The sequence below is a fragment of the Elephas maximus genome, chromosome 12 (genome assembly GCF_024166365.1).
Source record: "Elephas maximus indicus isolate mEleMax1 chromosome 12, mEleMax1 primary haplotype, whole genome shotgun sequence".
Classification (NCBI taxonomy): Eukaryota; Metazoa; Chordata; class Mammalia; order Proboscidea; family Elephantidae; genus Elephas; species Elephas maximus.
The window spans coordinates 28,312,913-28,322,817 of NC_064830.1; the positions used below are offsets into that span (position 1 = coordinate 28,312,913).

Consider the following 9,905-nt stretch of genomic DNA (forward strand, 5'->3'; position numbering starts at 1 on the left):
CCACATTCTCCTCGTCTAGCTGAGTGACACTATCCTCTTGGCCCTGACAGGCCCCATTTTTCTGCCCCTTGGGCATGGCGGCCCAGCCCCCTCAGTTTTGGGCAATAAATTTGGCCCCATCTCACTGGCAGTCATGAATGGCAGCCCCACACTCCAGAAACCAGTTTGTGAAGATCTGACTTTGAAACTCCAGAGGTCATGGCTCCACACTTTGAGAACCCAGAGGCCACGGCCCTACACTTTGAGACTGAGGTCGCTCTGATTCCTGTGTTCTCTGTTCTTCAGCTTATGCTTCCTTGTTCTTTAGCCTCTCAGCCCCTGGGACCTTGAGGCCCATGTCTGCCTTGCTGGGTCAAGTGTTCCAAAGCTCTTTAGCTCCACTGACAAGTGTCCAGAGGATCCTACTTCTATAGGGTGCCTCCTATGCAAAGGCACTCAGCTATCTCCATCCCTGGGTCAGCTCCAGTACTGTCTTGTGCTCATCTCCTGGGTCTGCTACTGCCATTTCTCTGCTGCTGCTTCTCACCATCTCCACTGTCTCCAGTGTAACAGTTCTCCTCACTTCTTTCTGACACCTCACCAGAATTATCTTTGGTGACGATAATTCCACCAACAATCTCTTCAAGGCAATTTAGGCTTTTACTTTTAGGCACTTTAAACCTCTTCCAATTAATTAAAAAAAAAAAAACAAAACTCTTCCAGCCTCTACCCATTCATAGTTTCAAAATAACTTCCAAGTTTTAGGTATCTGTTAGAGCAGCACTCCACTCTCAGTACCATAGTGACTACTACATGTACAACAGAACAAAACACTGCCTGGTCCCATGCCATCCTCACAATCATTTCTATGTTTAAGCCCATTGTTGCAGCCACTGTGTCAATCCATTTCATTGAGGGTCTTCCTCTCTTTCGCTGACCTTCTACTTTACCAAGCATAATGGTCTTCTCCAGGGACTGGTCCATCCTGATAACATATCCAATATACATGAGACCAAGTCTTGCCATCCTCACTTCTAAGGAGCATTCTGGCTGTACTTCTTCCAAGACAGGTATGTTCATTCTTCTGGAAGTCCACGATGTATTCAATATTCTTTGCTAGCATCGTAATTCAAATGTGTCAATTCTTTTTTGGTCTTCCTTATTCATTGTCCAGCTTTCTCATGCATATGAGGAAATTGAAAATACCATGGCTTGTGTCAGGCACACCTTAGTCCTCAAAGTTATACCTTTTCTTTTTAACACTTTGAAGAGTTCTTTTATAGCATATTTGCCCAATGCAATATGTCATTTGATTTCTTGACTGCTGCTTCCATGGTAATTCATCATGGATCCAAATAAAATGAAAGCCTTGACAACTTCAATCTATTCTCCATTTGTCATGATGTTGCTCATTGGTCCACTTGTGAGGATTTGTTGTTTTCTTTATGTTGAGGAATAGTCCATACTGAAAACTGTAGTCTTTAATCTCCATCAATAAGTGCATCAGGTCCTCTTTGTTTTCAGCAGGCAAGATTGTATCCTCTGCTTATCACAAGTCATTAAAAAGTCTTCCTTCAATCTTGATGCCACTTTCTTCTTCATATGGTCCAGCTTCTTAGATTATTTTCTCAGCACACAGAGTGAATAAGTATGGTGAAATAGTACAACTATGACACACACTTTTCCTGATTTTAAGCTACACAGTATCCCCTTGCTCTGTTCGAACAACTCCCACTTTGGTCTGTGTACGGGTTCTGCATGAGCACAATTAAGTGTTCTGAAATCTCCGTTCTCCGCCATGTTATCCATAATTTGTTATGGTCTCCACAGTCAAATGACTTTGCTTAGTCAAAAAAACACAGGTAAACATCTTTCTGATATACTCTGCTTTCAGCTAAGATTCATCTGACAAGAGCAATGATACCCCTCATTCCATGTCCTCTACTGAATCTGGCTTGAATTTCTGGAACTTCCCTGTTGATGTACTGCTACAATTGTTTTTGAATTATCTTCAATAAAATTTTACTTGCGTGTGCTATTAATGACCTGTTTGTAACAAAAGGAATTCCTAGAAGTTGTGATGAAAAAATGGGGTTGAATTTGGTAAAAAGCAGCAATCCATCTTGCCTGTGAAAAGGAAGTTGAGGTGACATGCACTGAATTAGGAACGTGCTGTTAAAAAATTTTTTTTTTTTTTTTGTTATGTATTATGTCACAATATGAGCTGAGTTGTGGATAGGCAAAAAAGAGACTGTTGTATTCCACTGTGCCCAGAATTTAGTATATTTCTCTCTATGTAGTGCTGAACGGCACTTAGTGCTGAAACCAATTTTGTAGCTAATCCTATTTTCCCTGGGGAAAATCTTCCTCAGTTATGTCATACTGGAAGGGTTACGTAATTATTAAGCATACATTTTATTTTTCAAGCATTACATTTTCTCTGCAATTCTGGACTCAATGGGAGACAGCATTACTGAGGAGAAAATTCTCTATAAAAATGCTATTTAATTCATTTGCTTTATGATGAGGGTTAATTTTTTTGTATTGATATCCAACTTGTAAAAGTATCCATATCGAAAAAGCAAAAAGCTATTAACAGAGAATGTACTTTAAAAAGCAAAAAGCAAGTGAATCGAGAATGATTTTTGAGTGATATACAGAATGTTTAAAATTCATAATCCATGACCTTGGTTTTTGAACTGAAGATGGAAAAATGATACTATTTTCATTTTTATTGAGATTTCACTCTCTTGTTGTGAAAGTTTAACTTGAATGTATACTTTGGGATGTCAAAGGATCACATCAGAAATTGTGCAAGCTTACCTAGGTAGCCGGATGGGGTAAAAGCTAGAGAAATTTTACTGCTAGTGACTACACCAAGTTTCTCTTTCTTAATATATCAGTTGACATTTCGTGTACAGAATTCATGCATTTCTAATAGTCTCCATAAAATGTCAGCGTGTTCGGGAACAGTAAGCTGCGAGAGAACGTCTCCAGCAGCACAGACAGTGGCCCGGTACTGCCCTGCTGCCAAGCCACTGCCCCAGTGACGTGTCACAGACAACCTCCCCAAATAAGTGCAGATGAACTCTAAATGCCATCTACGATTTTGCTCTCCACCTTTCCTCCAAAACTGAGTTTGAAGTCTACTTTTTTTCCAATACCTCTATACCATAGTGACAAAGCAAAAAGAAAGTTAATTCGGAATATTATTTGAAATGAATGAAACGTTCAACATTGCAATTGAATAAATCCATTTCATTATTAATCAAAGCAAATCATTTGCCTTCAAAATGCTCTTCCTCCTCTGTCTTGTACCCCAGTCCTTCACAGGCAGGTACACACACACACACACACACACACCCACGCACACACGCACGCAGCTGCTCTGTAAACTATAATGGGTTCCTGCTGGGAAGAAAGGTGGGAACCATGCAAAAATATGAAATTTGTTTTCAAATATTAAATCTAAGAAAAAAATTTTTTTTTAAATCCAAGAGTAGCATTTATTTCTTGTTTTAAAGCTCAACTTTTATGTATTTGAATTCTGACATCTCTAATAAAGAATTCTGATTTTTGTGACTCGTCCTTGGCATTCTGATCTAGAATGAGTGGCCACATAGTGTTTGGTTTAAGCATGGAGACTCAAGAGCAAGACTACCTGATTTGTATCCCAGTTCTATCTCTTATAAGCTGTGTGACTTTTGATATGTGATTTAGCCTCTCTGTGCTTTAATTGCCTCATCCGGAACATGTGAACGGTAATGTTAGTAGTATATGGTTGATAGGCTGGCTGTGACCATTAATGAGTTTATATATGTAAGGTATATGATACTGTGTCTGGCCCAAAGTTAGACAATGTAAGCCTATGCTAATTTTAGTACCATCTGTGCTTTATCTCTGGCATTACAGAGAATTATCTGAACTTATAATGTTGCACTTTTCACATGCGTATTTGCCTTATATTTAGTTATAGCTATTCCAAGGACAAGAACATCATCTTAGGTTTGGATTTTATATCTTGCATGGTACTTGATAAAGATTAAAGCATAGCAGCTGTTACCATGAGAAAAAAAAAAATCACTACAGCAATGCATATTTTGATGGTATACACCTGCAAACGTAGATAATTTTTTCATCTTAGTTGATATATGTGTGTGTGTGTGTGTGTGTGTGTTACTGCCAAGTCAATTCTAACTCATAGCAGCTCTATAGGACAGAGTAGTACTGCCCCATAGGATTTCCAAGGAGCATCTGGTGGATTCGAACTGCCAACATTTTTGGTTAGCAGCCATAGCTCTTAACCACTATGCCACCAAGGTTTGCACATATATATATATTTGGAATATATATAAACAAAAAAAAACCCAAACCCAGTGCCGTTGGGTCGATTCTGACTCATAGTGACCCTATAGGACAGAGTAGAACTGCCCCATAGAGTTTCCAAGGAGTGGCTGGCAGATCTGAACTGCCGACCTCTTGGTTAGCGGCTGTAGCACTTAACCACTATGCCACCAGGGTTTCCATACACACACACGCACACACACATACATGGCAGTTTATGTAACAATTTTTTTAATGTGATTAGAAACCAAAACACAGAAAAGAGAGAACAAAATTTATCAGGTTTAAATGGTGAAAATTTTTTAGTAATTTAGCAATCGAAAATTAAATGTGGCTTTATACTCCTGGGCATCCAAAATTAAAGGGAAGCATAGTGGCTTCCGTATTTGTATCACTTAACACAAAATTCCTGCTTGACAAAAAGACAAAGTTGTTATTTTTTTCCTGACTCAGACATTCTAAAGGAAAATCTATTATATGGAAAAAAAAATTCACCGAAGAAACCACAAATTATTTGACTGTATTTATAAAATATTTGAACCATTTGTCACATGTTTACATAATTAGATTTCAATGAAAGGCTAGGAGATATTGTGGGTTTGTTACAAATACACTTGTTGTGTATTTTGCTGTTTGCTGATCTAACTTGGTTTATGTTTAGAACTTTGGTAATACAGAAAAAAGAAAAGAGCCTTAAATTTTCCTACATCGATATCAGTCTTCTCGAATATAAATTTAGCAGGATACAAATAACAGTTAATGTAAGGTTTCAGCTCTGATAGGGCTTCTACCAAGATGTTGATTAAAGAAGGATCTATAGTGTTCTGATGTGATGGCAGAGCTAACAACTGTGATGAAATTTATAGGACCTGTGTTTATGGCAGATGAGTGCCAGTGACAGTGCGTGAGTATTTTTTTTTTTTTTCCCAAAAAGGAATTTAAATCCATGTAAGTGGCTAATGAGGAAGAAAGTTCTATGATGTATTCTTCTATCAAAAAATACAGCCAAGAAAACCCTATGGAGCAGTCTCCTCTGTAATACATAGAGTTACCATGAGTCAAAATCGACTCAATGGCAATGGGCAACATTTTTTAAGTGCCTAATAGTAACACACTATAGCCCAGTGCCGTCGAAGGAAAAAAAAAAGAAAACAGTAGCAGGAACAAAAGAGGCTTTGGAGTGGAAAACCAGTGTTCTCAACATGATCCTTCACGCATAAACTTGAACAATTTACTTAAGCATAAAGTTGAGTTGTTGGAATTGACTCGACGGCAACAAGCTTTGGTTTTTGTTTTTTTCGTGCACTGGGTTGAACAATTTCCCCTAAAAATCATGTATATCTAGACTTCAGAATGTGATCTTATTAGGTAATGTGGTTTTTGCAGATGTAATTAGTTAAGAATCTTGAGATGAAATCATCCTGGACTTACAGTGGGCCCTAAATTGGATACCTGCTATCTTTATTTAAAAAAAAAAAAAAAAAAAAAGGCGCATTGCATTGGGGAAATCTGCTACAAAAGACCTCTTTAAAGTGTTAAAAAGCAAAGATGTCACACTGGGGACTAAGGTTTGCATGACCCAAGCCATGATATTTTCAACTGCCTCATATGCATGCGAAAGCTAGGCAATGAATAAGGAAGACCAAATGAGAATTGACACCTTTGAATTACGGTCTTGGTGAAGAATATTGAATAAACCACTGACTGCCAGAAGAACAAACAAATCTGCCTTGGAAGAAGTATAAGCAGAATGTCCCTTAGAAGCAAGAATGGCGAGACTTTGTCTCATGTACGTTGGACATGTTGTCAGGAGGAACCAGTCCCTGAAGAAGGACGTCATGCTTGGTAAGGTAGAGAGGGTCAGTGAAAAAGAGGAAGACCCTCAATGGCGTGGATTGACACAGTGGCTGCAACAATGGGCTCAAACACAGCAGTGACTGTGAGGATGGTGAAGGACTGAGCAGTGTTTCGTTCTGTTGTACATAGGGTCAATATTAGTAGGAACCAACTCGACAGCAGCTAACAACAACATCTTTATAAAAAAAGCAGAGGGCACAGATACACAGAGAAGAAGGCCATGTGAAGACAGAGACAGATCTAAGTGATGCTGTCACGAGAAAGGAACTCCAGAAACCACCAGAAGCTGGAATAGGCAAGGAAGTCCTCTTCCCAAGTTTTCAGAGAGAACATGGTCCTGCTGACATCTTTATTTAGGACATCTAGCCTCTGTGAGGAAACCCTGGTGGTGTAGTGGTTAAGTGCTACGGCTGCTAACCAAAAGGTCAGCAGTTCAAATCTGCCAGGCACTCCTTGGAAACTCTATGGGGCAGTTCTACTCTGTCCTATAGGGTTGCTATGAGTCAGAATTGACTCGATGGCACTGGGCTTGGGCTTGAGCCTCTGTGAAAAAATAAATTTGTATTGTTTTAAACCACCTGTTTGTAGTACATTGTTTCAGCAACTCTATGGTGCTAATAGAGTCCCTGGGTAGCGAAAACTGTTATGCACTCCACTATTGGACAAAAGGTTAGCAGTTTGAACACACTGAGAAACATCTCGGAAGACAGGTCTAGCAATCTGCTTCTGAAAGGTCATGACCTTGAAAACCCTATAGAGCAGGTCTACTCCGTGCACAAGAGCTGGCCAGGAGTCAGAATCTACTCCAGGACAACTAACAACAATGATAGGAAACTAATATACCCTCCCCCCCAAGTATCAGCATCTTTATCCACATAAAGGTGTTTTGAGAAGGTTAAATGAGATAAGAGAGTTTAAGCACCAATTCCTGGTTTAAAATCTACACAGGATAGATTCTAAGCAAAATTATTCCTTTTCTCCCTGTCCCAAACTTTCTATACATTTATTAAAAAAAAAACTAAAAAACTTAGTATTGCTTACTGGAAACAAAAGTCTATCGATTACCATAATACAGGATACCTGATATGATCAAATTTTGTCGTTCTTGTTGTCGTTTTTAACAAAGCTTCATGTTCCCCACGATCATTTATCAACTTTTAGTTGTTATGGACTGAGAAGTTCAAGCATTTCTAAATCTCCAAACGCACAGATGAAAACAATTATTTCAGTGATTAAATATTAGTGTAAACACTTGAAAATTTTCTGCAGTACATACATGGCAGAACTTTCCAATACTGGGAAATTGAAGAGATGATGTTGAGTTGAATGAAAGCAAAGATTTGATTTGGTGACCAGCGTGATTTATGCAACCACTTGAGAACTAAGCTGCCCATGTTCCTGTGTCGCTTGATTTCCAAAGGGAGAAAGAATCAGCGGATAATGAAAGTCTCAAATTGCAGTCATGAGCAACAGAATCAATTTTTATGTGAAAGCAAAATGTCTTCATCGCCTTGAAGAGTAAATAAGAGAGTATTTAATCAGGTTTGACCTCAGAGCTGTAACTGAACCTAAACACAGTGATTGATAGGAAATCAATATAAACTAGAAAAGGTGAGAAATATGCCCCTAGTTGAGCCACCCCTAAACCACACTCTGATAATGCAATTAAATGTTTTATTTGTACATTGGAAAGTAAATTACTGGAGAACTTAGCCTCTTGGTTATCAAAGAGATGAATGTTTGCATTTGGAAGCAGGCCTAAGAAAGCAGCATTGCTCTCCATCTTCAAGACACCTGTGTTTAATCCATGACCCAAGTGTTGGAAGCTGGTTAACGTCCATTAGTCTTTGTGTTGTTCAGCCCTTTCTCAACCTCTTCATCCATCTACAGTGATGACTGAGCTGGGTAAAGTCCTTGCTTGCACTTTAAGGACTCTGCCACTAGAGGACCATGGAGGTGACACAACATTCATCCATGAATGTGACAAAAAGTAGAGTTCAATAGCGCTCAAGCTCTTCTATGACCACCTTAGAGAGGTCATGCTTGTCCAGCGGATTTCTTCTTCTTCTCCTCTTCCTCCTCCTAGACATTATCCTTCTTCTTCTTTTACCCCTGCTTCTCCTTCTCCTCCTCCTCCTCCTTCCCCTTCCTCCCCCCCACCTCCTGCTCCTTGCTCCTTCTTCTTTTTCCATGATTGACCCCCAAGACAATCCCCGGTGCAGATTCACAACATACTTAGGAATTTTGGGTGGTGAAGGGGTAGTCTGTGAAGCTCAACAATTTAGACCATAGTCAAAGACATCAGTGTTGTTCTGAAAAATAGAGATTTAAGTTGCTGGGAAATTTTCTTATCTACGAGAAGAGCACACACTCTGGGGTTCTGCTTCATGGTTGCTATTCAGAGTTTAAATGTTGGAGTATAATCCACACAGTCAGCTAGTCCACATAATCCAGATGTTAAACCATGGCCATAGAAGTAATAAATGATGCACACACAGCAATACAGTTCCCATCAAAGAGGGAGGTCTTCTGATAGCCAAGAACCTCTTCCAGGTTGCCGAATTCCTGACACAGATCTATCTTCAGATGAGAGCACTCTCTCCTGTATATCACTGCTACTAGACACTACTCAGTCAAATATAGGACCTTACAGAATAGCTTCAATACCATCCTTTGTTAGTGAGTCATGAGGGTAACATGTAAACAATTTTTTTCTGGGATAAACATCATCAAGGTACTCACAAGTAATAACAGATTCTTAGATCAGTTGACATTGGTTGATCTCCAGAACAGGTATTTTACCAAATGTATATAGTACCATTCAGGCTTATTTCTCAGGTTAATGTTGACAACTCATGTCCTTGTCTGGGATTTTGGTCCGTTCCTTGACACAGTCTTTCGGTGTCTGCACAGCTCTGAGCTTACAGCAACCACCTCCAGTCTACGTGGCTTGCTGCTGCCAGGATTCAGCACAGCCAGGCTCCAGGGAGCCCTTCCTGCTCCAAGGTGAATTATTGAGAAACTCAGCTCTGGGGGGGCAGAGTTGAAGGGTTCTGGGGCAGGAGCTTGGATAACGATTTTAGGGGCCACCTGAAAGCCTGAAACAGGCTGGTCTTTGCCCAGCCTGTTCCAGAGCACATACAGGGCTACCAGCTGATTTTTCATGTAGGTTTTAGGATCTTGGTTTTCTGGGGGTCCTGCAAATGGCAGGGAAAACTACAACTCCTATAATATCATTTGATCATTGGTAACACTGAGAACTTAGTCCTGGGGATATGTTGCAGTTAGTTTTTTAAGCGTATTATTTTGTTTAAACCCTATGGAGCACAGCTCTACTCTGACATACACTGGGGCACCAGGAATCAGAATTGACTGGATGGCAAAATTTTTTTTTTTTTTTTTTTTGGGAAGGGGGCAATATGAACCATGGCCTGACTCTCACTATCTCAGATCTATAAATTCAATGTTTGAGTTTAAGTAGAGCCTGGATTGGTGTTGGACTGAGAATTAATAAACTATTGAAGTGGTAAGAGAGAACAATTACCAAATCGATTTATCTACTCTAAGAAGTAATGATTATAACATCTCAGCCTCCAGAATATTCACATAATTTATTGACAGCAGTCCTTTCCCAGAGGGATGAAATTTCTGAATAACATGATTTCTTGTAAATCAGGAAATTAGGACAGGTAAGAAGCTGTGGTAGATCTTTTTTAATAGTCTCA

At 39.4% G+C, this 9,905-nt stretch overlaps 1 pseudogene; it reads right to left on the bottom strand.

The window, feature by feature from the left end:
* Nucleotides 1–8,453: 8,453 nt before the first annotated feature.
* On the bottom strand, nt 8,454–9,345 carry LOC126086999 (glutathione S-transferase omega-2-like; annotated as a pseudogene).
* Between the last annotated feature and the right edge of the window lie 560 nt (nt 9,346–9,905).